The sequence below is a fragment of the Primulina tabacum genome, chromosome 3, assembly GCF_025594145.1.
Source record: "Primulina tabacum isolate GXHZ01 chromosome 3, ASM2559414v2, whole genome shotgun sequence".
Classification (NCBI taxonomy): domain Eukaryota; kingdom Viridiplantae; phylum Streptophyta; class Magnoliopsida; order Lamiales; family Gesneriaceae; genus Primulina; species Primulina tabacum.
The window spans coordinates 41933786-41959863 of NC_134552.1; positions in this window are offsets into that span (position 1 = coordinate 41933786).

Below are 26078 nucleotides of genomic sequence, written 5' to 3' on the forward strand. Positions count from 1 at the left end.
TAGAACCAATTGTTCAGAAACAGGATTTACCAGAACCAGAAGAGAACATTCCAGAACATGCTACTGCTTTAGCTGAGCCTGATTCGAGTCCATCAAACCAGGAAGAAATTTCTTTAAACCCTTTTGTCTGGAGAAAATCCCATCCTCCATCTTTGGTTATTGGTAATAATTCAGCTCCATTAAGAACCAGAAGGAAAATGATTAATGAATTTATGCATGGTGCTTTTATCTCTCAGGATGAAACAAAGAAAATTGAAGCAAGCTCTTATGGATCCCAGTTGGATAGAAGCTATGCAAGAAGAGCTGAATCAATTTAAAAGAAATGAAGTTTAGTTTCTTGTACCTAGACCATCTCATCAAGCTGTTATTGGAACACGGTGGGTATTTAGAAATAAGCTAAATGAAGAAGGTACTGTTGTCAGAAATAAAGCAAGACTGGTGGCTCAAGGTTTCAGACAAGAAGAAGGAATAGACTATGATGAAACCTATGCACCAGTAGCAAGGCTTGAAGCGATCAGAATATTTTTAGCCTTTGTTGCTTTAAAAAATATCAAAATTTATCAGATGGACGTGAAATGCGCCTTCCTAAATGGTCTACTGCAAGAAGAGGTCTACGTTGAACAACCTCCAGGTTTTATCGATCATTTCTTACCTAATCGTGTTTTTAAATTACACAAAGCCCTGTATGGTTTAAAACAGGACACCTCGAGCTTGGTATGACAGGCTCTTACAATTTCTTGTTAATCATGATTTCACCATCGGCACAGTAGACAAAACTTTTTTCACTTTAGTTAAGAATAAGCGCATTCTGCTAGTACAGATTTATGTTGATAACATTATCATCGGGTCAACTAACCCCAAATTGTGTGCAAAGTTTTCCAAATTAATGCATGAACAATTTGAAATGAGTATGATGGGAGAATTAACATTCTTCCTAGGACTGCAGATCAAGCAACTTGATACTCGAATCTTCTTAAATCAGGCTAAGTATATTAAAGAACTACTGAAAAAGTTTGGCAAGGAAACATGCTCTGCTGCTTCTACTCCTATGAGCTCATCTACTAAACTTGACAAGGATGAAAATGGAATTTCAGTAGAGGTAACTCAGTATCGTGGTCTTATTGGTTCACTGTTATATCTTACAGCCAGTAGACCTGATATTATGTTTGATGTCTGTATTTGTGCAAGATTTCAATCTAACCCTAAGCAGTTACATTACATTGCTTCTAAACGCATACTGAAATATTTGAAGGGCACTCAAAATTTCGGCTTATGGTATGCTAATGATTCATCTTTCAATCTTATTGGATATTCAGATGCTGATTATGCAGGTTGCAAATTAGAAAGAAAAAGCACAAGTGGTTTTTGTCCATTTCTTGGTGATAGGCTAATCTTCTAGTTTAATAAAAAGCAGACTTCCATAGCTACGTCTACTGCAGAAGCAGAATACCTTGCTGCTGGAAGTTGCTGCTCTCAAATACTGTGGATACAGCAACAACTTAAAGACTATGGAGTTCAAGCTTCTGAATCACCCATCTTCTGTGACAATACCAGTGCTATAGCAATCACGCAAAATCCAGTACTTCTTTCCAGAACAAAGCACATAGATATCAGACATCATTTCATTATAGATCATGTGCAGAAGAAGGACATTCGTCTGGAATACGTTTCTATTGATCAACAACCAGCAGACATCTTTACAAAGCCTCTGCCTGAGAATAAGTTTTCTTATTTTCGCAATGTTCTTGGTTAAATTGATTTAACTTGAGTTTATTGTTGCTATCAGTTTGTTAATTATTATCAGTTATTTGTTACTCATCTAATATCAGTGTGTTTATAAAGAAAAGAGACAATTTGGGGACACTACAGATATTTTATTTAGAATAAAATCGACGTCTTACAACTTGATTCAAACTACTTTCTACAGCATCTTGCCACAACATAAACCAGTTGTCCAATTCATGACTCCTAATATTCCGAAAGTTTTCAGGAATTGTCAACTATATCAAGAAATTCCCACTCCCTTGACACCATCATGTGTAACAGCACATCTTCTTTAACTAGCTCGGAAATGTGATCAACCCGAGCAAGCCTCTTGAACCACCTTGCAGGTGACCTCTGCCTAGCAGAAGCAGGAAATTCTCCGTTGTTGATTAATTGGAGGTAATGAGCAGTAGTCCAAATGGACATAACATCCGCAAAGATGAAGTCTTCTGCACCTCGTTTTAATTCCTGCAAACGTTGAGGCGTCCATGAAGGATGAGGAACATGTGTGCTGCTTTCACAGTCCATTAGAGTACAAATGTCATTATGAGTAGAAGTGATCTTTATTTGTAGACGAGACTTGAAAGGATATGAGGAAGACAAAGAGTCATCTGGCATTAAATTACTGAGACTAAGTTTTTCTCATCCTTTCTTTTTATTTATTTATTTATTTGCATTAAATAAAAAGCAGTAGATAAACAGAGATATGAAAAATACAATATTTCATTCATAAAACCAGATGCATTACATTGTCCTATCTATTACATTTTGTTGATATCAGCAGTTTAAAGTACTTTAGAAGTACTGAGTACTTCAGCAGGAACCTAACTAAGCTCTGCTGGAATCCCTCTCTTTGCATGATCATGGTTTGTAAAAGGGATGATTCTGCAGCTTAGTCCTTCTAATTTAGAACAATCTAACTTATTGTTCATATTACAGGTCAAGGAATTTCTTCCAAGTCTTCATATCTTGAAAAAAGAAGTCTTTATACATCATCTTATGGGAAGCTGGAAATTGTCCTTGCAATTCTTCTGCTGAATCAGACTCTGGAGAAGACTCCGAGAAAATTTTTGCATCATCCATTTGTGATTTGTTATTTGTGTACATAACTTAGTTTGTGGGCTTGCAGGTACTTATATAGAGTATTGGGAAGCTAAAGAGACGTCCAACCGGTAACATCATGCACGAATTTCAAAAGTCATCTATCTTTCCCTCAAATATCGTATCGATTGCATTTATTAGTTGCATTAATTGAGGGGGAATAGTATTTTATTTTGTCTTTTCCTTTTCCGTGCTTTATCAGAAGCAGGAGAAGGTTTGTCTTTTCGATAAAACAATGTCTCTACTGGTTTTTATCAAGATGCTGAAAATATTTCAGAACTTCATAACTTCCAGTAGATATTATCATAAGACGACAAACTCTCTTCTGATATTTTTAGTAACCGCTTTGGAAAGCCCGCCTATTTTAGTTATTTTAAAATTTTTGCGTATCTGTCTCTCTCTGCTCAATTTTTCAAATTCAACCGTAAACATATTGACACGTGTCCTTATGTTTCACTGACGGCTGTACATTCTAGACTTTAACCGTCTTTTCTCAGTAATTTCATCTTTACGCTTTCAGATCTTTCGCATACTAGCTACTGCTTTCTCTTGTATTCACACTCTACTGCAGAATCTACTCCAAATTCTTTTTGTTTGCAGAAATGGCTGGAGCTTACACTCTAAATTCTTATCAAGTTAATTTTGCTTCAGTTCTAACAATCAAGGAAGAAAATCTGGTCAGCATGTTTAAAGCAATCGAGAAATCTGGTCTCAGAAGGTGTTTGAAAGTACCAGCTGTTACATACAAGACTGCTCTCTTGGAATTCTATGCCAAAGCAACAGTTGACGAAGTGAAAATCATCTATTCCAGGAAGATATATCTATTTCAATTGATGCTGCCCTATTGGGATCGACCTTTTTTCTCCCATGCTCAGGTGTCTCTGACTTTTCTGATACTTCTAAAGAGGAGATGTCGGCTACCCTCGTCACTTTCTCAGCTTCTAGAGAGGAACTCTCTCCCTCTTGCTTCAAAAAGCTACTGAAGATGGAATATCAAGTGCTTGCTGATATTGTTGCAAAAGCAATGTTGGTCAAAGCTGGTACGTTTGACAGATTGACTAAGGAGAAGGTACAAGTGATGTTGGCCATCACTTCTGGATTTAAGGTGGATTGGAGTGGATTCTTATTTGGATATGGTTTTGCGGAAAAGTTCTTGTTTTGCTGTTCAGATCAGCAAAATGCTTAAGGATGCTGGTTTTCCTTTCTTTACTGAACAGGATGCTTCTTACGTAACAATGGCCGATGCTGAAAATATACTTGCTCTAAGGCCAAAGCCATCTGTGGCTGAGTTCATTGCCTTGAAGAAGGAGGTAGGAGATGCTAAATCTAAGGCTCAAGGACCTTAGAAGAAGATCAAGAGAAAAAGAGTGGTCATCTCCACTGATTCTGATAAAACAGTTTCTGAGAAGTCTGCTGCTCCTACTCAAGCATCGATCCCTGCCACCCCAAGCAAAAAAGAAGGCTCGCACGGTGCTCCGAATCAAGAAAACAGCAGCCATTGCTGATTTAGACAATGTCCCCTTGAGACAAGTGCTTCCAGAAGCTGCTTCTTCTTTGCAAGAATCTATTCTTGTCACTAAGCCAGCAACCACTTCTTTTTCCACCACCTCGTCTACTGCTTTGACTTTCAGACCCTCGTCTGGAGTCGTTATTCGTGAATCTACTACAGGATCTTCTGATTTTAGACCCGTGATGCCTATCTCATCTTCAGATAAAGGCAAAGGGAAACTCATTGCAGAATCACAATTTCACGGCGCCAAATCATCCGTTCTTACTAGCATTGATCTTCGTTTGGAAGAGATTGAGAAATCTGCCAATAAAGGAATGACTTTCTTTGATGATTGGCATAAAGATCGAGTATTCCATCCACTCACATTCTTCAGAACACCAGGTGCATTACGTAAAATGGTAAATAATGAAGAGAAGGTGTTTGATCTTGCCAAAACGGAAAATGTGATTGAAGCAATGAGACGACGAAGTTTCATTCTTGAGCAGCTGAAACGACAGAAGATGGAATCAGTTTTAATGACTCTTCATTCTAATTTTGATGTTATTATTCCCACTACTGCTCAGGATTAGAATGTGATCCATATTCTAACTGATCGATTGAGAATGATGAATGAGCAACTTCTTGCTCAAAAACAGACATTTGAAGAATCTGTACAGTATTCAGTAGGTTTCATTCCAGACTTTTCTCAGACTAAGCCAGTTGAGGAAAGGACTACAGCTCCACCAGAAGCTAAGGTCTCTAGTACTCCTACATCTCCGGAGTTGCCTACTCAATCTTCTTCTCTTATTTTTGTTCGGGAACTGGCTTCAGTCGATGAAGTAATTCAATCCATTGCTGTTACTCTCTCTACTGCTCCAGAACCTACTCAAGCTGATGATGTGATTCATACAGAAGCTCATCCAGCAGAACCACCGTTGGAAGGATCAGATGCTGCTTCACTACTGCCAAATTTGGAGAAATTTTCTGCAGAACATCAAGCAGAAATTGAAGCTCTGTTCAAAATTTCTTCTGAATCCATTCCAGCTGATGCATAAATGGTAACCACTGAAGCTACTCCACCAGAAGCAAGTGCTGCTCCTAACTAATCTACTACCGTAGAAGGAAATTCTGCTGAACGGTCCCCTGCTGCTACTACTGCTCCAACGGAAATTTCCTCTTCTACTGCCTTAATTGTCCCTCCTACTGATTCACTGGCTCACATAGCTCATATTGCTCATCTTGCTGAAATTTAGAACGTCTACTTGCAAGAACTCCATCACTAGATGGAGATCGCTTTTATCATTGAGACTGAGATTGATACGCTGAGACGTAATATTGAAAGAGTTTCAGAGATCGTCAAACAGTTGTCCTACAATCATGCTGGTGAAGTCTGTGCTACCAACTTCTTCCGTGAACACATTTCAAAACAAGCATTAACACGGCTGAATCATTGGCAAAGCTTGAAGTTTAATCCAGCCTCTTAAGAAAAAAAGTTTTGACCAATCATGCTAACATCATGCTCACTCAATCTGACGTTATTCGAACTGTCTCTGATCATGACTCGTGTCTTCGCACAATCTCAACTCAAGTTGAAGCTAGTGATTCGAAACTTGAAACCATCGATGCCTAGATTGAGTCCCAATCTCAATCTCTTCAGGCCCTTAATGATCGCGTTTCGAATCAAATCCTATTTTTGGAGATGATGAATGATAGCATTATCAGGCTTACTGGATGAATGGACGAATTACTCACTCGTTTTGATGCAAAAAAAGGGGGAAGCAGTGGGTAGGACAGAAGAAAGGACAGAAGAAGGTAGATCTGAAGGATTTCATCATCAAGATCCTAAGGATGATGATGCATTGTTCAGAAGCCAAGATCCTAAGGATGATGATGCATTGTTCAAGGATATCGGAACTGATTATTAATCTTTTTGATTAATACTCTTTTGAACTCTGCTTTACTGCTTATTTACTTATCAATTATTTGGTTCTAATTGCTATTTATTTTTGATATATTTGTTTTTCTTCATCATACTGACTTCTAGGTTTTAGCATCACCGCAAAAGGGGGAAATTGATAGACTTAATTTAATTGTGGTGATGATAGTCAAAACCAGTAGATCGCGTTAGTAAAACCAGAAGATAGTATAAAAGCAGAAGTTCTTGTATCGCCTTAACAAAGCAGTACTCTTCGAGTACTTATCAACTTAGATAAACAGAAGCAGTATTTGATTTTTACTAAATCAGAACCTAACGTTCATATATTAAATGTTACCGTTACTTTACCAAGTACGAATATTAAATGCATCATTAATGCTGAACAAAGTCATTTAATACGTTTTATCAATTGTGGTATGAAACAAGACTGATTGTTTTGAAGCTTTTTGCAGGAACCTTTTTAGGTAATAAAGCTGATTCTATCAGAAGTCAAAGAAGCTGTCTTGTTTATAGACGTTGGATTCAAGACTTCTATAAATACACAAGATCAACGACGTTTATAGGTTACCAAAAAACAACAATCACATTCTCTAATATATGAACGTTAATTTGAGCACTCAGAACCACTTATCATCTTCAAGCTCAATATACAGAAAAGCAGCACACGCTTCATAATAGTTATCTGATCTTTTGAGATCATATTGTGCTGACTGTTTCTTATTCTCTCTACAATCATATTCACATTACTATATCTTTGAGAAGAGTTTGTAATCTGGAAAAGAATCTTTTCCAGAACTTTGTTGTATTTGTTTTATTGTGTTGAATAACTAAGAGTTTCAGTAGGCAAAGGATAAGGCCTGCTGAAGTGGGTCGTGTACAAGTGTTGTACTGTAAAAACCAAAGTCTTTTAGTGATACCTTCTGGAAACAGAAGAAGGGACGTAGAAGATTTCATCTTCGAACTTTCATAAACATCCATTGTCTACTGCCTACTGTTTTATCTTTATTCACCCTTAAACCATCAGATTGTTTCCGCACTATATTGTGGTATGCTGGTTATATATTTGAACAAGATAAGCTATAATCTCTAACAGGATTCTAGAACCCTTTGCAAAAACGACCATCAAAGGAACGAGTTTATTCACCCCCCCTCTGAACTCTATATCGAACCCCAACAAGTTGGCATTTGGATATCATCGTGTTGTCCTATCAACTGATTGTTAGGAACAATTTATTGTTCAACCATTTGATCCACTATTTTGGTTCTGGTGTTCGAAGGATATTTCGATTGATGTGAACTTCTTCTTCACTATCATCCTCCAAACTGATTTTTGTAAAGCGATCAATTAGCTCAACGCGATCAGTTGATTTATCAGTTGGTGCAGATTCATCAAATACGATATGAATTGATTCTTCTAAATTCAAAGTACATTTATTAAACACTCTATAAGCTTCACTAAAATATTAATAACCCAAAAATATTCCTTTTGTAGATTTAACATCAAAAGTTTTCAAATAATTTTTGCTAATATTATGAATAAAACATCTGCAGCCAAATATTCTAAAGTAGGGCACCACACTTTTCTGTTCATGCCAGATCTCATACAGTGTTTTCAAATGATTTTTATTAATTATTGATCTGTTCTGAGCATGACACGCAGTGTTTCCTGCTTCTTCCCAAAATTTTTGAGATATATCAGAATCAGCATGATTTGTTCTAGTTGCTTCTTTAAGCGTACAATTTCTTTTTTCAGCTAAACCATTTTGCTGAGGTGTTCTAGCTTCAGAGAACTCATGCTTAATTACAGTATCTTCAAAAAATTGAGAAAGATTTTGATTGACAAATTCAGTCTCTCGATCAGACCTTATTCAGTATATTTCAAATGATTTTTCATTTAATATCTTTTGAAAAGCTTAATCAGTTCTACAATAGTTTTGTCTTTTGATTTGAGAAAAATAACTCAAGTAAATCTTGAAAAATCATCAACGATTCCCAAGGTGCATTTCATTCCTCCTAAACTCATGACTGGTATAGGACAAAAAAGATCCATATGAAACAGTTCTAAGCATCTAGAGGAAGATTTACTACACTTGTTTTTAAATGAAAATCTTACTTGTTTACAAAACTGACATGCTGAACAAATTTGGTGTTTTGAGAAATCAATTTTAGGCACACTAGTTACAAGATCATGATTACTCAGATGAGCTATAGATTTGAAATTCAAGTGGTTCAACCTTTTATACCACAACCAGTTTTTAAAAGATTTTGAAGCTACAAAACAAACTGGTGCATTGGGTTGATTAGTCCAACTCACCTTGTAGGTGTTACCACAACAATTACCAGTTATAATGATGTCAGCAGTTGAGTTCTTAACTGTGCACGTGTGTTTGTTGAACTGAACTGAAAAATTATTGTCGCATAACTGACTGATAGCTAATCAAGTTATACTTCAAATTATCAACAAGACATCATTAATAATAATGTTACCATAGATAAGTTTACCCTTACCCACAGTTCTACCTTTAGATTTGTCTCTAAAACTGATATTTGGACCAATGTATTTGATCGGTTGGGATAGCAATTCAGCATCCCCTCTCATGTGTCGCGAGCTTCCACTATCCAAGTACCAAATTGATTCTTTTGGTGATGTACCTCGCACCTGCAATCACACACAATGAATAATTTTGTTACCCACGTCTATTTGGGCCATAAATTGATTAGTCCTTTGGGAAGGAACCCAGACTTGGATCAGTCTGACTTACTTTCCAGTTGCTGTGTTCCAGATGATTTTTCCTGACTTGTGTGTGTCTAGTGTGCTGTGTGCAGAACAAACAATATGATTTTTAACATTTTTAAATTGATTGTTCATCCGATATCTCTTCTGAACTGGCATACAATTGTAATAATTGTTGAAACGTCCACTACTCATTTTTTCAAAAAAGTACTAAATATTTTTTTTCCTACTACACTCTGCCGGTACATACATATATAGTTTAAAATAGCTTTCACTATTTTAATAATAAAACAACCAACTATATTTTAAAAATTCAAAAGAAAGAATTGAAAACATAAAATCGTCAAACGTTTGCCAAACCCAACTTAGCAATATTTCAACATAAAGCTTACTCTAACAATGCAAAGGCCCTAGAACTTCTTGCTTGAAAATTTGCGAAAAATTAAAAATTTTCTTTTTTAAAAGAACTTAAGTGGCCTCATTCATAAAATCACTGGTGAATCAAGTTCAATATTTCAAAATATTGCAGCGGAAGAAAATAAAGTTTGCCAAAAATCACAATTTAAAAAAAATATCCAACGACTGATAAAATGTTTGCGGAATAAAATAACAACTGCTGCTCTAAGGTCCTCGGGTGCCACTACTGCCGACCCAAGCTGGCTCACTGGTCCCCGCCCTCGGCCCTGGCCTCATCAGTACCTACAACAATCAAGTCTAGTGAGCCTAAAGACTTAGCATGCATATATCGCAGGTAACGAGTAAAAATCTGAATTAAAATATGCATGAGTTAACATATCCTGTCCTGAGACATGCTGAAAATAATCTGTACTGAGCAATTATAATACGTGCATAACTAAACTGATAATCACAGTAAAAATGTTTGCTCCTTGGAGCCTGTACTGAAATAACTGGTAAAATTTTCTGTTGAGATTATGTTTTACGCCTGTGGCCCCTGCACTAAGCTGAACTGATCGGTAACTGGCTACCGGGGAGGCTGAAACTGAACTGAGCTGGCCGTTCACTGGCGATCGGGTGGTACCATACTGAACTGATCGATCACTGGCGACCGTATAAAATAACACTCCCACATAGTGAATGAACCACAAGCCATATCGCATAAATCTAAAAAATAATCAATTTCTATTTAATGCACGTAAAATAATTAACTGGCATAATGAAAATGTCCCGTAATTTTACCAACTGGATTGGATTAGATCGTCCCCAGGCTCGCTGCAACCTAACTGTGCTATGAAAAATATGCAATAGCTTAAACTTGACCAACTATGTAATTTACGTTCAAAACGCCTAATGACTTAGCATTTAATCATGACTCCGAGCCAACCTGAACCGACACCGAACCGACGTATAGTCATGATTAAAATAAGCTGAAAAATCATAAAATAATGCTCCTAAAATGATAGGGTCGAAATCTAGGTGGAATGGAGGCCAAAACACGAAACGCTCTTTCGAGAGTCAATTTGGCACATCGCACCGTAAATTCTCGTACGACCTTAAAAATGATCCGAATGACGAACGGTCAAAAACATGACCTTCCTAGCTCAATGAGGCACTGTCCAGTCCAAGGCCATGGGCTAAAATCCAACCAAGAACTCAAACGAGCCTTTTAAACGACACAACAACTTGCTGTAAATTTCCAGCAGCTGCGCACCCGTGCGTCTTGTGTTGGTTTCGAGTCTATCGGCCATTGGGGCGTGAACCACCAACCAGAGACTCTTACCAACATCCTAAGGAGTGATTTGAACCATGGCTAAGGGCCCTAGGCCAGCCACAATCCGCGTCACACCAAAACTCAACCGAAACTCCAACCGAGAACCAACGTGCATGCGTGTGTAGTGTTTTGCTTAGATCGATGTCTTGCGTCTTTCCAGTGGCCTATTGATTGACCATGGCACGATCTAGACATAAAGGGGCATGGTATGAACCGTGGCTATGGGCCATAGGCCAACCAAGATCCATAACAAGCAACCAAAACCGAAACCGAATATGCTGAAATTGTAAGGGCCGAAGGGACATAGGGGCGGTTGTGATGTTTTTATTAAAAACCGATGAACCATGGACCAAGCCACCAAAAGGGAGACTTAGTCATGTCTTAGACATGCTAGGGAAGTGATCCAACCATGGCTATAGGCCCTTGGGGCAGCCAAGATCAGATCCTTCCTCCTTGACAACCAAACTGAATTTTCGAACTCAAAAAGGGACACAAATGGTGTTGCTGTCATTTCTTGCTTTCCAGCGAGCATGGGCTGAAACCGATGGACAAATGTGGTCCTAATGCATCCTATTACATGTATATAAGTCGCCTTGGGAGCCTGGAGTCGAACCAATCACCTGAAACTCACAAACCAAGAAAAACGTGAAGCTTGCCAAGGAATATCAAAAATTCTGCATGTGTTGTTTCAAAATGTTTTGACATGTATCTCGGTTTTTGCTTGAATAAACATGATCATGTACTGAAAAATAAATGATAATATGACTTGATTGAGGTTTGAAAGAATCTAGACATGCCTTGTTATCGTTTGAATTAGAAACGAAAAGAAAAGACGAGACGGCGCGGAGGAGTGGAACGTTTCTCTTGATTCTTGCTCTCGATTTTTCTCTCTACTCTTAGACTATGAACTCACGACTTTTCTACACTGAAAATGGATCTGAATGATGAGGTATTTCGGTGGTGAGGGAGGGGAGATAAGTGGTTATGGGAGTGAGGGGGATAGGTGCAAGATATAAGGAAAGATATCAAGACTAAGTCTCCTAAATTTGAATTTTGAATGGTTGTTTGATATCAAGTCTATATTGGGTGTTTCTAAAATGGTGATGGCCGATTTTTACTTGTTTTCTAGTCTAGGATATGTCCATTAATTTAATTAAATTGTGCTCTCAAAAATCCTAGAATTATCCTACAACTTACATGCAAAGAAATGGTCAAAAGGTTGATGAGTTGGCAATTAAATTTCTAGTAACTATGGGGGCCGAAAATTGCAATAAAATGAAGGGGAAATATTGTTATCTAGTCAACTAATAATCCTTGAAAGTCTTACTAATCCTTTAAATAATTTAGTGAGCTAACCCCTTAATTAAGTAACTTAAATGAGCTCATTTCTTAATCACCTCAAATAATTAAATTAAATCCTCAAACCTCCCTTTCTAACTTAAATGAACTTAGTTGCTAGCTAAATTAACTTCTGGAAATATTTCTCAAATCTTAAATTCTATCTCAAAACTCCAACTCCAGTCCGGCCTCACTGAAATAACTGAAATGCTAAAAATCAAACTACTGAACTGAAATAATGAATAATTAACTTCAAATAAATGCATTTAAAATAATCATGCAATGAAGTCAATTAAATTTAAAAATCTAGAATGATGCATGGCTTATACGTAAACTGATTTACGGGTTCTACAAACAACCTCTCAAGAACCACTCAAAAGCATAATAAAAGTCGTAAAAATCTACATAAACTTAAAATCATAAATGCGGAAAACTAGCACTGGTCCTCAGGTTATGTGTACCTTCAGTCCAGTAAGATCAACCATCAATACCCCCAACAACATCAAAATCATGTTCACCTGCATCGATCAAAACTATTGAGCCTATCGACTCAGCAAACCGTAACCATAATAGCAAGTAATACGTATACAATCACATGCAACTTTGAAAATACTTTTACTTAAAATAACATATCATATTATGCGTGAACTTAAACATTTTTCATATCATCATAAACATATTCATTTCATCATATACGTATACATTTTCCTTTTCGTTGAATTCAGATATTTAATTGTGACTTTCGTATTAGCCGAAGGTCGATGGATTCATCTACGTATTACCACAGTATTGGGCGGCGGGGATATCAGCGACACTCTCACCCGTCAGCTGAGCCTTGGCCTTACATATCATCGTATCATCATAATCATCGTATCATCGTATCAGTCACAATTACTTCACTTCCTTCAACATTTCATATTTTCGTCACTTTATAAAAATTTAAGCACACATAAATCATTTTTCTTTTAAACCAAGCATACAACATATCTTTTAGCATTAAATTTCCATCATAAAATTCTATAAAAAATTAAAATAATCATATTAACATATTTCATAGCATTTAGGGCACTCTCAGGACGTTTACTATTTTTCAGGTGTAAAATGATCGTTTTACCCCTAGACGTAAAATTCCTCGATTTTTGACTTTTTCTTACTTTCATTGACTCTCGACCATCCAAATAATTATTGAAGCTTAATTTAAATTTTCATATTTTTATTTAGCTAAAATTCGAGGCTTTCTATTCATTTTTTAATTATTAATTCATAGAGTGTTTAATTCCCGAATTAATTCAAACTTTATTAATAAATTCCCAAATTTTATACATAGACTTTTTATTTCCTAATTCACCCTTGTGAACCTTGAACCACCCCCGTGGACCCACGGTTCAAGCCTTAGCCCTTTAAAACACTAAACCGAACCCATAAAGGACACCCTCGAGCCATCTCTCATTTTCTTCAAGCCGAGCCCGAGCAACCCCGAGCCAATCCAATTCCCAGACCATCTATGGACCCTAATGACAAACCATGACCCCTTGAACAAGCCCCCAGCCCGCTACAACCCCCGGCAAGAAGACAAGGACATGTGCGGTTTCCCTCAAGTATGCGCCTAGGACTCCTCTTGCACCAGGACTCTTACCCTCGAGCCACTTCCAAGCCCAGCCCTTCGTGAACCCTCTCAGGACCCTAACAGACCTATCCTGGACCCCTGGCCTAGCCGCGATCTCTCCATGCACAGGATTGCACTCTCGAGTGGCTTGGCAAGATTCATAGCTCACTTGGACTCTTCCCTAGCCATCGTGCTCGAGTCCTAGCATGGCTAGGACTCCTCCACATACCCAACCACGTCCCAGCCCAGTCTTGGTCAAGCCCTGGCCAAGCCATGCAATGGTTAGACCCTTACCCGAACCCTTGACATAAAAAATGCAATAAATTGTTTAGCTAGTTATAGTTTCATGTGGCTTCTAAACCGTTCATCTAATGACCATTAAAATCGTGTAAAAATGTCCCTCTATGATCCTTTAACATGGCAGCCCCTTCACGCAAATATATATCTTGTTTCGGAAAATTAAATCATACATTATTCATATACGAATGCATAAAACGAAAATATTAATAAAGAAATCATGTTTTCATGCAAACGTAATTCAAAACAATAATATGATGTGATAGATGAGAAAAATATAGTTAAGGCGTGCTTTTCGTAATTTACGCTCGAAAACGAATCGACGATCCAAAGAACAACGACATAAAACCTTGGATGGATTTTTTTTAAGAAAACTGATGCTTCCTCTATGCTGATCTTATGTGTGTGCGTGTGTTTTGTGGGAAGGAAAAGAGTTTGTGTGGTTTGGGGGAAGGGGGTGTGTATTTGAAGGGTTTGGGGTAGAGGTTATGGGCTTTAAAAAATTTCTAAATGGTAAGGGTGCAAGCCTAGGCCCATTAGCAAGATTAAATAGGCCAAATAAGCTCAATAGTACATATTTAAAATATTTCATTTAAGAAAGTTCGTGAAATTATTAGCCGAGTTCTCGAAAAATTCTTATTTTTGTCGAAAATCGAATACCGTTAAAAATTATGTCTCGGAGTATAAAATCACCTCAAAACTCTTTATTCTTGAAAATATCCTAAAGCATCTACCTTATTTTAATTAATTAAAAACAATTATTTAATAAAAATATTTTCTATTTTTCAGCCACGTTCCTCGATCGCCTCTCGAATAACCTTTTAAAAATACAGCTTTATGCATTCAAGTAGAAAGCTACCTCAAAACCATATAAACATATCTAACATAATTAATTTAAGCAATTAAAATCATTTGATTAACTGTTTTTTATTTTCTTAAATTTGCATGCAGTTGGATGACATCATCTTAATATTGGACCTTACAATTGTAATAGCCATCCTTAGAGTACGGATTTTTATAGCTGAACCGTTTAGGTGACAACTTTCACTAATCAGTTGAAATCTTGGGGCTATATCCAATTCCATATCGTTTGGCCTTGTTCTTGTTTTTCATCGTTTGTACGGTAGGTGTACATGGTTCTAAGAATTCATTTACCACAGTTGATTTCACAAAGTTAATATACTTCCCTTTGTGCTCATTCAACTTTCGCATTGTATCACTTGCAGCGGTTTCATCATTGTTGTTAAAGCCTAAACAAGTTTTTTTAGTAACTGATTTTTGTAAACCTTCCCTTTCAATCAGCGTGACTGATGACTTGTTCCATACTAGAATCAGATCAGTATGTTTCGAAATTTCATTTTTCAACTGCTGAATCAAAGATTGGTTCTCAATCATTTCAGCTTTCTGCTTCGAAATCTCCCTTCTTAGACTCAACAATTCAACTGACTCATCAGTTTCAGTTTTGTTGTCTTTGGGATTTATTTGCTTCACTTTGGCTTTCTCGAATGAAAGAGCGAGCTTGTGATGCTCATTGACCATGTCATGCAGTGTAGAAATGAGTTTTTCTCGTGTAAAATAAGTTGAACTGAAATCAAATACTTGTTCACCGGTTTAATCAATTCTGCATCATTGGCCATTAAGGCATTTTACTTCATCTTCATCACTTGAGCTGCTCAAGCTCTCATACTCTGACACTTTGCTGTCAGTTTTTGACTATTTGGATTTGCTTTTTTCAGCTAGCAGGACCTCATGTTTATTCTTGAATGATCTTTTATCATTCTTGTCTCATCTTCTGAACTCAACTGACTTCTTTCCTTTTTCAGTTGAATGTCGACTGTATTTCTTTTGTTTAGGATAGTCAGCAATGAAGTCTCCTGTCTTGCCATAGTTGTAGCAAGAATTTGTCTCTTCCTTTGAATTGTTTTTCTGATATTGTCGTTGGAAAGAACTTTGATTTTATCTCATAAATTTACCAAATTTTTTGACAAATAATGATACTGCGTCATTACTCAATTGTTCTGCAGTCTTCTCAACTGAACCAGTTGGTCCCAGTTTGATGGCACTTAGGGCAGCTGTGACTATTTGTGTTGAAGGTTTTGCTTCTCTTGTCTGCAGTTCCAACTCATAAGCTTTGAGATCTGCAAATAGTCATGTAATTCTACCTTATTCAGGTCTTCGGATTCTCTCATAGCCATTGTCTTTACATCTCATTCTTTGGGAAGACCTCCGGCAACCTTCAACACAACTTCTTTATTTGAATACAATTTCTCAAGTGCATTTAGTTCATTGATAATGCTGCTTACTCGTTCGTTGTACTAATTCATTGACTCTCCAGTCTTCATTTTGATATTGTCAAATTTCTGTGCCGCTGCTGAAATTTTGGTCTCTTTAGTTTGCTCATTTCCTTCACATAATTGGATTTGTTTCTCCCATATTTCTTTTATTGTTCTGCACATATTGATTTTACTGAATGTAACCTTATCCAAGGTTTTGTACATAATATCTTTAGCCACATTATCCAGGTTGGCTTTCCTCTTATCTTCAGTTGTCCACTCTTCTCGTGGTCTTTATGTGATGTGATGGGGTGCTCCTTAAGTTATGGAAAATGCAGTATTTGTCTTCAGTATTTTCATTGGTCCTTCAGTTATTACGTATCACATGTCATCATCCTGTGCAGCTAGATGAGCCTGAATTCTGATCTTTCAATCATCAAATTCCTCCCTCGGAAACATGGGGATCTTATTGAAAGAAGACATGGTAGTCATATTGTAAAGATAGAAAGTACTCAGAAACAAGATTGATTCAAGGTCTGATACCAGTTGTTAGGATCGATTGGGTAAGTGGAAGTTTTTAGAAAGGGGGAGGGGGGGGGGGGGGGGGGGGGTTGAATAAACAATTTATGATTTTTGAATATTTTCGAAAGGGTGAATAAGTTTAGTGATAAACTGAATTCGATAATTTTGTTGTCAATGTCAATGAGTTAACTTTAAAGTGCGGAAACAAACTGAAGGACAGATTGAATACTTTGATAAATAAAGAACACAATTTTTGTTCCTACGTCACCCCTTCTATCTCAAAGGATACGAATTCGCTCTAAAAGATTTTGATTAATTACAGAATCTGTAATAACCCACTTCAGTTTGCTCTTAAACACAGCCTAACTGAAACTCTTAGTATCTTTACAATTTTATCAGTACGCAATTGATATATTTTTCTAAGCACAACTGATCTAAAAAGTTAGAATATAATAATGATAAGTGCTTGTGCTAGTGCTCGAAATATACCCTAAAAGCTATGAATATATTTGATATAGCGTGAGCTTTTTGTAACTGAGAACGATTTGCTTCTTCTTGTTCATGCTAACTCGATAATTATTTCTCACTTGCTTATGATCTGTTTTCAGCTGGCCTTCTCGGCTATTTATAGGATTTTCTCCCAACTGTATTATTGAATGCGTTTAAATGTCCTATATCTGTTGATTTGTCCTAAGTATACACGTCATCATTCTTCTGATAATCGTAGATTGTGGCATTCTGATATGCGGTGCTCCCAATACAAGTTACAGTCTGCTCTTGTACAAATTGTCGCTTGATAACTACGCTTCTTAACTGATGACGTGTCAAACTGATTTATTAGCTGACTCTATAGCTGATTCGATTAACTGATTGTGTAACTCATCAGTCTTAACTGATCGTTCAGTTCGCTACATAACTTCAGGTAGCTTTAATCTGTTTAGTTGCCTTCGATTATTTAGCGCATTAATTATTAGTCGGGCAACTTCAGTTCAAACCATTTCAGTTACGTTACCTTCAGTTTAATAGATCGGTTTGGTAATCTTCAAATAGTCATTTTGTCAAACTCCAAAATTCTGATTCCAACACATGGAAAAAAGAAGTAAGTATACTTCTAAAGTATCTAGGGTTGCCATTGAATAAAAACCTAGCGTGGAAGAAGCTCAATACTTCAAAATAACAACTATGGGTATGGAGGCTATCGAGGTAACCCTATTCCTAATCAATATCACCCTAGTTTGTGTAGCCATGAAAATTTCTCTTATGAGCATAACAAGAATGTGTTGAATCCTCCTTTGGGGTTCAACAATCAAAAGGTGAGGGTAATCCATACTTTGAAGACTAGGTGGGTACATTTGGGAAGAATCAAGTAAAAGGATGGGAAAGACTAAATCTCATCTTGAAAACATTGAGACGCATATGGTTAACATGGGTGCCACGATGAAGTCTCTAGAGATGCATATATTCTAGCTTGAGAATGCATTGAAGGCAAAATAGAGGTCAGTTTCCAAGTAATATTGAGGTGAATATCAAGGAGCAATGCAATGCTATTACATTGAGAAATGTAAAGGAATTTGGAGTAAAAAAGGTTATGACTAAAGAGAGTGATGAAAAGAAAAAAGAAGAAGTATTGGAGAAAAGTGACGAGAAGTCTAATGAAAAATTTGAAGAGTTAAAGGATATCATTGAACATCAGCCCTTACCTAAGGTTAATCTCTCTTATCCTTAGAGATTCAAGACGAAAGTATTAGATGAACAATTTTCCAAGTTTCTTGAAATCTTCAAGAAAATTCACATCAACATCCTATTTGCTGACGTTTTGGAGCATATGCCCAATTATGCCAAATTCATCAAGGATATGATCTCTAAGAAGAGAAGACTTCAAGAATATGAGAATGTACATTTAACTGAAGTGTGACGTTCAAAAATCCGGTTACGTAAACTGCATGCATGAATATTATGAAATTGATAAAATATTTTAATTAAATGATTTTAGATGCATGAATGATATATTTTAATTGACTAAATGATTAATTGCGTAATTTTTCTTGATTTCATAATTTAAAAATTTTCAGTAGAATATCAATGTTTAGCCGGGGTCGGAATATTGGAGACGATTAAGATGTTAAAGATTTAAAAACTAAGTTTTATTTTTAGTTAAGAAATATTTATTTTAAATAATTTAAGAATTTTGTTTATTTTAAAGTCAAATTTAAATTAATTAGGGGGAACCAAGGAATTTTATGTAATATATATGAGATTTTGGGAAATAGTTTTTTTCAAATATTTTAATTTGAGGTCTAATAATTTTATTAATCTTAATAGACCTAATTTATTAATTAAAAACTAGGGTTGATTAGTCTATCAATTAAGTAATTAAGAATATTTTTTGTTTTTTTTCAATAAGTAAACCCTAATGAACCCCCCCCCCCACCGAAACACACAATTTACATAAATTTGGAAGAGAACAACGGCCAGATCCTTGGCTTGTCAAGCGAAGACTTCAATTTTTTTCCTTTTGTTTCTTTATCTTCTTCTTCCTTATTCCTTCCAACAACGATCATCCATCTAACAACGATCGCTCGACTCCTTTGCATCATAAGGTGGGTTTTCGGTGGGTTTGTGTCGAGAAAAAAAGGTAGAAATTGATCTCCGTTCGTCACCGACGTTCCATAGCTTCGATATTCATATTTCAAACGTTTTAAATACAAAGGCACATTTTAAACTTTTTTTGCATCATTCAAACCATATTATGCATATTTATGATATTTTGAATGAAAAACATGATGATCAGGTTTTATTAACGTGTTGAATAATTTATTTTAAAGTTTCGTTGTTTTTAATGCACGTTTGAGTCGCGTTATGATTCCTATGAACTCGCTACCATTAAGGGGAAGGGAGATGATGTTTATAAGTCCTAAAAAGAGTCCCATTTATGTTAGAAAAGGGCTGGAACGAGAGGGGAAAGTGTCGAGACTCGGTTAAGGTTTATTGCATGTAAGGGTTTGGTTTTGGAACTTGAGAGGGGAGGTTGCGTGCAGGCTATCCAGCAGTGATCAAGGCACTGTGTTGGGTTGTTTCACGGTCCTAGAGAGACCTAGTGTGGTTCAAAACAAGAGTGAAACGATATGGAAGCTTTGAGGGCTCGATTGGGGCATAGGGCGCATGGTTTTGGGGAAAAAAGGAGAAAGACGGCTCATGGTGTGCTGTGCGCAGGATGAGCAGTCCAGTAGGGCCCTAAGAGGATGACTAAGGTGCTGGAGGTTGTTTGGCTAGGGGTTGCTCGAAGGTGGCTCGAGGTAAAGTTGGGCCGGACGCAAATCATGGGAAAAATGTACAGTTTGGCTAGGGCTGATGGAAGAGGCTGGACTGTGATCTTTTGCGGGATGGACTATGGCTCATGAGGTTAGATTAGGGTCTAGTAAGTCTTGATCGAGTCAGGGAGAAACTTTATTAAGTTTCGAGTCAATTCGGCCTATAAACAAGATTATGGTTTAGCGATTAAGTTGAAAAAATCGAAGAGCACGAGTTTACGTTTAAGAAAATTAGCAGAAGTAAAAAATAAGGTTATATGATGGTTCGGGATAGGCTCGAGTCAATAAATGTAAGAAGAAGTCAAAAACATGATGTTCCGGGTCCAGGGGTAAAATGGTCATTTTATGTCCATAGTAGTTCGAATGTCCTGATAGTGTCACGAGGATAATAATACATGTTAAATGATTTTTTAAAATGATTATAATGAATTTATGATATTTTTAAGATAAATGCCACAGTTGAGCGATTTATCCGAAAATGCTTTTTTTACGATTTTTGGAGGATATGATATGTTGTAACTAAAAAGGAAAGGAAAAAGTTTTGAATGGTGTGAATTGACTGTGATTCATAGGATTGGTGGGATATTCGTCTTAAGAAGGGGCGGTAAACATACTTTATTTTAGGCCACGACCCAGTGGCAAGAGTTGCTTATGCCCCGTCGCCAGGTATCATGGTTTATAGATTGATCAAACGAACATAGGATAAAGGATAAATGATAGTCACTTTCAAGGATCAAACTTCATCGAAAATTATTTATTATAAAGGATGAGTTAATTCTATATGATGTTGACTATTTTGAAAGTTTTACGAAAATGTGTATGCTAGAGATTTTTAAGTTGGAAGTATTTTATTAAAAATATTTTTTTAAATGCATGTGCTTGTATATGTATTATTTGATATCACAGTTGGGATATGCTGAGTCGTTAGACTCACTAGGTTTGAATGGTCATAGGTTAAGATGATGTTGACGGAGGCTCGGACGCTTGAGTGGATCGGACATGGCTGTACACTCTCGAAAACCTTACGTTTTCCGCAATAATATTATGATAATCAAAATTTTGATTAAGATTGTGAGGATTATTTTAAAGAGAAATCTATGTTTCGTTTTTAAAAAGTTTTGACGTTGGATTTCGTATGATTGACTTATGTTGTTATGATTTACGATTTATGGATTTTAAAAAAGTTTGGACATTTCATGAAGCGTGCAGCGCCTGTCAAACAGAAGTTACTGCATAAAATGAAAGAGCTAGGGAGATTTATTATCCCTTGTGTTATTTGTGATTCTAGCATTACTTAATGCTTTTTTATATTTACATGACCCTTGATCTTGGAGAAGTAAAGCCTAGCACTATCACTTTGCATTTAGTAGATTGATTGCTTACATAACCACGTGGGATAGTCGAGAAGTACTGATATGAATCTGGCCGGGATGATCAAGGAAGAAGGGCTCGTGATGCATGGGAGTATGTTTGGAGATCAAAAGAACATTATTCAAGCATCATTTCTGTCGACCGAGGATACACGGACTTGTACACGGGGTGCGTGCCCATCACAATCGAGAATGAAGAAAACCGAGCCTATACGGACCCATGCACGGACCTGTACACGGGGTCCGTGTCTTTTATTTGCTGGAGAATATTTTTGGCCGAGTGTACACGGATGCCTACACGGGGTCCGTGTCCTTTAGTTTTAGGCGAGAATATTTGTTCCTAAATTAGAGTTTTAATTATTTTGGTAACTAGATTTGATATCTTTGAGATTTGATATCTTTGATTTGATACGAAGCAAAAGTTATAACGAAACTTAAGCTTGTTTTTGAGAGAATTCTCAAAGAAAGTTTTATATAAAACTCAATTAATGACTCAAAAGTGTTTACAATGATAGATTTTCGAGTATATATTGTTCACAAATCTCAAAGATATCAAATCTAGTTACCAAAATAATTAAAACTCTAATTTAGGAACAAATATTCTCGCCTAAAACTAAAGGACACGGACCCCGTGTAGGCCTCCGGATGAGGGTCCGTGTACACTCGGCCAAAAATATTCTCCAGCAAACAAAAGACACGGACCCCGTGTACAGGTCCGTGCATGGGTCCGTGTAGGCTCGGTTTTCTTCATTCATGATTGTGATGGGCACGGACACCGTGTACAGGTCCGTGTACAGTTCCGTGTATCCTCAGTCGACAAAAATGATGCTTGAATAATGTTCTTTTGATCTCCAAACATACTCCCATGCATCACGAGCCCTTCTTCCTTAATCATTCCGGCCAGATTCATATCATACTCCCCTTCTTCAAAAAGATTTGTCCTCAAATCTTGCCCCCTGCACAAAAACGAAGCAAGTTAGTAATAACAAGGACGATATTATAAACATGCTTACCTCTAAGCTCAAGTTTGTAGGTGCCATCCATTGCGTGCCCCATCACTGTTTGGAATCCCTGCTCTATGGCTGCCCTCTCCATGTAATCATTAATTACACCAATCATCAAATAATAAGTGACATGAATTGATAAGGAGAATATATCATTAAGCATTATAAAAATTAAATTCCTCCCCTTCTTAGGCCTAGTTAACACACAAATGATATACATACACGTGTACGACCTTAGCTCACTAGGAATAAGACATAGTTCATGCACGATATAAGAATCTAGCCAAAATGTCAATCTCTTATATGCAATGCATGTTTCACAATTCCACTCAACATATCTCTTCATATGCAACCAACACATATAATCATGCATGTTATCAAAGATAAAAACACCACTATATGCCTCCTTAGTAAGTAACTCATGCAACGAAAATTGAATAAAGAATTTATTCTCTTTAAAATTGTATTCATTATGCACATAAAAATTTTATATTCATTCATGCTCTTTTCAACGCCATCATCAAACAAATATGAATCATGCACATAGAACACATCAGATGTACTATCCATGTAATCATTTAACACAACACAAGAATTTAATTCTAATGCACTCAAGTCATTGACATGCCAAAACCTCATCAATTTGACAATCTCACTCAAAATAACTAATATTTGAATTTAATTCATGCATTATATCACCATCCTCAACGCTGTGACTCCCTGAAAAAATCGTCATCTCATCGTTAGACCATTTGGACATCACACTTTCAACACTCACCCCAAATTCTTGAGCACAAGACAACAATGAACTAAGATAAGGACTAAAATTATACCTCATGCTTGTTGCGTTGGCAATATGCTTACCTCACGGTGATTGCACTCAACACCAAATGGATCATCCCATTGCATTTTTACACCTTCCATATTTGCTCGTCTCCTCATCACAACTTCATCATAACTCTGCAAATGAGAAATAACAATGCTCGGGATTGAACCGGCTATATCATCACAAGAATAATAAACCACTTTGTACAAAGGTACTTTAAGGGGTTTATACAAAAGTAAACAACTCTCATCCTCACTCTTTTCACTCTTTTGGGCCTTAAAATTATTTTTCTTTTCTTTTTCTTTGGCCTCCTTTTCTTTTTCTTTTCTTTCTATGGCCATCTCTCTCTTTTGATCACTCATTCTTTCGGCCAATTTAAATTTTCTTTCACTCTCACAATTAAATTGCAGTTGATCATCAGTAGTTACAATTGAAATAGGTTGATCAAGAAAGGTACATAATGAATCATAACATGCGTGCAACAAATTATTACTACTTTCTTCTTTCTCCTCCATAGCACACACATTAGAAGCAAATCCACCATCTAAGAATTCACTCTCCACAGCACAACACTCTATGCTCAAGTCAGAAATCAGTGGAGTACCAACCTCCTCAATTCTCTCAACCTCCACTTTAGGTTCAACAACAATGCTCACGTCAACTCCACACTCGACTACGTCCTTAGATTCACATTCAACTCTAGAATCCAGTACATTCCCCTCCTCATTTGTACATTGGCTAATATCATGTCCAAACTCTAGACACCAAATACATTGAATATCATAAATACTAACATTTGAAATTTTAGATGTACCTTGATACCCATGCTTCAAAAGCAACTTCGGTCTAGTTATGACCTTTTTCTCTTCACTCAACCTTCATGCGGATGTCAAGAACTCCTTCCACGAGTCAATTCCCTGCCTACCACTCGATTTGCACCTCCTATCATCACGATCCAAATGCAATGCTCTATCCCCACCAAATATACTACCTCGTCTCTTCTCATTAGCACTACCCTCAGGCCTATCCAACCTTTCATGTAAAGGCTTAAGCTCCTTCTCCCATATTCTATCAATCTCCCTTAACATTGTTCGAAATTGAAGATCGTCAACCATTATACCTGCAAGAAAAGGTTAGTATAAAACAATAAAAGAATAAAGTTTCCTCACCACAAATTCTCACTAGTCACTCCAATGAAAATTCACTCGCACTCGTCTTTTTCCCTCACCAAAAAACCTCACAAGTCACTCCAATGAAAATTCACTCCACTCAAATATGTTCACTCAAGTGAGAATTCTCAAGTGGGCGCTTAAGTCTCGTGGCTTCCACGTATCAAACTTATGAGATCAATCCTGTGATGCTTGAAATTCGACTCACTTAGACCACACAAGAACAAGCAACTCTGGAAATTGACTATAATGCGACTAAATGACAAGGACAAACTTAATGCTGAAATATAAGCGCTAAAATTCCAACAAACACCCGATTCAATTTTTTTTTTCGGGTGAATAGTACGTGAACTGTAAATCCGGCGAATGAACAGGCACTGTAAACAGTAAACGCGGAGATGAACAGTAATTCAGGCACTGTGAACAGTATTTCCGACACGCTGAATAGTAAATCCTGAAACGATGAACAGAAGTTCCGGAAATGAACAGTAATCGCGATTTTTTTTTGTAGATTCAACAAATCCGTAGAAATCGCTACACGAAAATCGGTATTGAAAATCCTACGAAGAATTGAACGGATACGCTTACTTAAATCAAAAACCAAAAGCCCTGATACCACCTGATGCGATCCCCGCACACGAGATCTTTGATTTGTCCCGATCTTTGAAACAAGTAATTGATAGGTGTGATAATCGCCTCTAGATCACGCGGTCTAGCAACAATTCATCAACGATAGAAACAATCTCGTTCAAGAGAACCTCCAAAGAACCCGTCCTTGGCAACCATCGTGATATTCGATTGACAAACGCCACAAAAGATAAATCTTTTGATATGTTTGATTTGATACGACGCAAAAGTTATAACGAAACTTAAGCTTGTTTTTGAGAGAATTCTCAAAGAAAGTTTTATATAAAACTCAATTAATGACTCAAAAGTGTTTACAATGATAGATTTTCGAGTATATATTGTTCACAAATCTCAAAGATATCAAATCTAGTTACCAAAATAATTAAAACTCTAATTTAGGAACAAATATTCTCGCCTAAAACTAAAGGACACAGACCTAGTGTAGGCCTCCGGATGAGGGTCCGTGTACACTCGGCCAAAAATATTCTCCAGTAAACAAAAGACACGGACCCCGTGTACAGGTCTGTGCATGGGTCCGTGTAGGCTCGGTTTTCTTCATTCTCGATTGTGATGGGCACGGACCCCGTCTACAGGTCCGTGTATCCTCGATCGACAAAAATGATTCTTGAATAATGTTCTTTTGATCTCCAAACATACTCCCATGCATCACGAGCCCTTCTTCCTTGATCATCCCGGCCAGATTCATATCAAGTACGTTTGGAGGTGGACAAATTCATCTTCTCTACATATTTTGTGATACTGGATATGGAGAAAGATTAAGATGAACTGTTAATTTTTTTTGGGAGACTATTTCTAGCCACTGGGAAAGTATTGATCGACGCACACAAAGTAGAAATCACCTTGATAGTTGGTGTAGAGGCTGTAATATTCAACATCTACCATGCCATCATATGATCCAATGAGGTAAGTACATGTAACATCATTGATATTATTTAAAACGTCGATTGATAAAATATTACTG